We start from the raw sequence: 4,126 nt of genomic DNA, 5'->3' as shown, positions 1-4,126 counted from the left end.
ATTTTAAAATTAATGAGAAAAATTCAAATCAAGAACATATTTATAGAACTAAACAACTTTTGAATTCCTGAAATTTCCTTAAAAACAAGAACATTTTCCGAAATATCTGATATTTTTTTTTAAATGAACATTTTTTGTGTCAATTTGACGTGACAAGCTAGACGACGTCCGCCTCGACTTTTAAGAGAGGGTGGCAGTAGTGTCACGTGCTCGTCTCGGCGTCCGTCCTCGCTACTGCGATGACGTTCGCCTCGACTCGCGTTACACTAAGATAGACAGGGTGGCCAGGGTGTCAAGTGCTCGTCTTGGCGTCTGTCGTCGCTACCGCGACGACGTTTGCCTCGACTCGCGTTACCCGATGATAGATAGGGTGGTAGTGGTGTCACGTGCTCGTCTCAGCGTCCGTCATCGCTACGGCGACGACTTCTGCATCGACTCCCGTTACCCTAAGATAGACAGGGTGGCCCTGGTGTCACGTGCTCGTCACGGCGTCCTTCGTTGCTAACGCGACGACGTCCGCCTCGACTCGTGTTACCCTAAGACAGGGTGGCAGTGGTGTCACGTGCTCGTCTTGGCGTCTGTCGTCGCTATCGCGACGACGTTCGCCTCGACTCGCGTTCCGCTAAGACAGGGTGGCAGTGGTGTCACGTTCTCGCCTCCGCGTCCGTCGCTGCTTCCGCGACGACCTCCGCCTCTACTCGCGTTACCCTAAGAGAGGGTGGCAGTGGTGTCACATGCTCGTCTAGGCGTCCATCGTTGCTACCGCGACGACATCCGCATCGACTCGCGTTACCCTAAGACAGGGTGGCAGTGGTGTCACGTGCTAGTCTCGGTGTCCGTCGTCGCTACCACGACGACATCCGCCACGACTCGCGTTACCCTAAGATAGGCAGGGTGGCAGTGGTGTCACGTGCTTGCCTCGGCGTCCGTCGTCGCTACCGAGACGACGTCCGTGTCGAGTCGCGTTGCCCTAATATAGACATGTTGGTAGTGGGGTCACGTGCTGGTCTCGGCGTCCGTCGTCGCTACCGCGACGACGTCCGCCTCGACTCGCGTTACCTTAAGATAGACAGGATGGCTGTGGTGTCACGTGCTCGTCTCGTCGTCTGTCGTCACTGCCGCGACGATGTCTGCCTCGACTCGCGTTACCCTAATATAGACAGGGTGGTCCTGGCATCATGTCCTCGTCTCGGCGTCCGTCGTCGCTAGCGCGACGACATCCACCTCGACTCTTGCGTTACCCTAAGACAGGGTGGAACTGGTGTCACGTGCTCGTCTTGACATGCGTCGTCGCTACCACGACGATGTCCGCCTCGACCCGCGTTACCCTAAGATACACAGGGTGACAGTGGTGTCACGTGCTCGTCTTGGCGTCTGTCGTAGCTACCGCAACGACGTCCCCCTTGACTCGCATTACCCTAAGACAGACAGGGTGGTAGTGGTATCACGTGCTCGTCTCGGCGTCCGTCGCCGCTACCGCGGCGACGTCCCCTCGACTAGTGTTACCCTAAGATAGACAGGGTGGCAATGGTGTCACGTGCTCGTCTCGGCGTCCGTTGTCACTACCGCGACGACGTCCACGTCGACTCGCGTTTCCCTCAGATAGAAAGGGTGGCAGTGGTGTCACATGCTAGTCGCGGCGTCCGTCGTCGCTACCACGACGACGTCCGCCTCGACTCGCGTTACCGTAAGATAGACAGGGTGGCCTTGGTGCCACGTGCTCATCTCGGTGTCCCGGCATCGCTAATGCGACGACGTCCGCCTCGACTTGCATTACCCTAAGACAGGGTGGCAGTGGTGTCGCGTGCTCGTCTGGGCTTCCGTAGTCGCTATCGCGACAACGTTCGCCTCGACTCTCGTTACCCTAAGATAGATGTAAGTGCATCTAGTGCCCCTTAGTGATTTTGGTGTATTGAAGACTTATAGGTTAAGGGATTAATGTGTTTATGAGTGTACACAGGTCTATAAGTCTATGAGGAGTTTGATATTTACAGAGAAAGTCGACCCCTAAAAATGAAGTTCTTCGACTAGAGACTATGGATTTCTGAAGACTTTCTGAAGACTTTGAAAGTGAAGAAATTGGTGTGACCTTGAAGACTTGGTATTCATTTGAGGAATATGAACCGTGCAGACTTTTGTTTTCGTAGTTTCATTTTCTCTTTCTTGAGTCATTGGAAACACCGTACTGTTAAAGGGGGTCGAGGAAATACTAAGGAAAAATTTCCATATGATGCTCAACTCAAAATCCTACACCTACCAATCCCTTCGAGTGAAGCCATTGGAAATCTCATACAGTTCAGTCATATTCTTCAGTTACAGAGACGAAGTTCTTCTGGTCTCTGAGGAATTTGTTCTGACTGAGGAGTTAGGAATTCGCCAGTGCGGATTGCCTACACAGTGAGGAACATGATAGCCCTGAGGAATTTGATACTGAAATTTCCTACCATTGCTGTGCTATGCGCCAGCTGTCCCAAAATATCTACCCACCTAACGGTCATATCATTGAAGGGCATTTATGTCTTATCATGTCGGGCTGCTCCCTAGGCTATAAATAGCCGCCCCCTACAACCACTAGCTGGTTGGCTGCTCCGAGAGAAACTGACATTTGTCATTTGAGAGCATCCCATCCTCCGAGGACTTTGAGCGAAAATCATCAAGTGAGGAAAACCCAAACCCAAACACCTACAAACCCAAAGTGATTGAGCATCACTGAAGAGATTGATCCTGCGTGGATCCGACGCTTGTTACCTTTGAAGACTGTGCTTCTTCCAGACGGTTAGGCGTCATGGTCTAGAGCATCCAAGAGGAATTGTGGATCGCCGAGTGACCGAGTTTGTGAAGGTTCGGAAGTCACCTGAAGACTTACCACGAGTGATTGGACGAGGTCTGTGTGACCTTAGTTCAAGGAGAATACGGTGAGGACTGTGTGTCCGGGACTGTGTGTCCTCAGGTTTAAATACCTAGCCGCTCCAACCAGATGTACAACTGAGACAGCAGTTGGAACTGGTCTACCAAATCATTGTCTTCACCAAGCTTACTGGTTCTATTTCCTCAACTCTTTCATTTCCTCATTACTGTGTTGTGTGCTTGTCATATCTGTGTTTGAAGACTTTGACAGAAGACTTTCTCAATTTCCTCAGTTCAATTTCTTCAGTCTGTTTGTCTTCATCCTGTGCTATCCTGTGTTTACGCTTTCTGTACTCTGTGTTTGTCTTCATTTCATCATGATGACCATGCCTATGTTCTGCTATGCTTACTCTTGAGTACTTATTCCGCTGCAAGTAGTTCTTCGCTAAGGAATTTCCTCACCCGCAAATTCCTCAGTGAAGAATTCATAAAAATCGCCTATTCACCCCCCTCTAGTCGATATAACGCACTTTCAATTGGTATCAGAGCAAGGTACTCCCTTGTTCTGTGTGATTTTGGTTTAACCGCCTGGAGTTTTAGTTATGTCGACCGCAGGTATGAAGAAAGTGACATGCCCCATCTTTGACGGTCATGATTATCCCAAGTGGAAGGCCATGATGAGGAAGCGCCTCATGGCACTGAACAGCGAGCTGTGGACCGTCACTGAGATTGGTCTTACCGATCTATGCAAGATGGCGGACACTGATGATATTCGCAAGTACACTCGACTTGACATCATGGCGAAGGATATCATCTGTTCCTGCCTATCCAGAGATGAATTCAGGCGCATTATGCATCTTTGCAATGCGAAGCTTATCTGGGACCGAATCTCTGACGTCTATGAAGGTCATCGAACTTGTCATGATCCCTGGTTTGAGGATTTCAAGGAATCACTCAAAACGATGACTTTCGAACCTGAACCATCATCTTCTGCACCATGCCTCATGGCAAAAGGTGCCAAGGTAACCGAATGTTCCTCATCCGAGTCTAGTGATGATGAATCTGATGATGATTTTGGACCTAGCTATACCAAGCTTGTTTGTATTGCCACTAAACAACAAAAGGCCTTGGAAAAGGTTCAAAACATGCTAGATAAAAGTGATGATATGTTGGGTGAAGAAATGGATCGCACTAAAACCTTGACTGAAAATCTTCAGAGACTTCAGTCTAGATTTGACAACCTTCAAGGTCATCATAACACTCTCTTATCTGATCATGA

Source organism: Triticum aestivum, chromosome 7D, assembly GCF_018294505.1.
Source record: "Triticum aestivum cultivar Chinese Spring chromosome 7D, IWGSC CS RefSeq v2.1, whole genome shotgun sequence".
NCBI classification, from domain to species: domain Eukaryota; kingdom Viridiplantae; phylum Streptophyta; class Magnoliopsida; order Poales; family Poaceae; genus Triticum; species Triticum aestivum.
Note: the sequence above shows the minus strand (reverse complement) of the source record.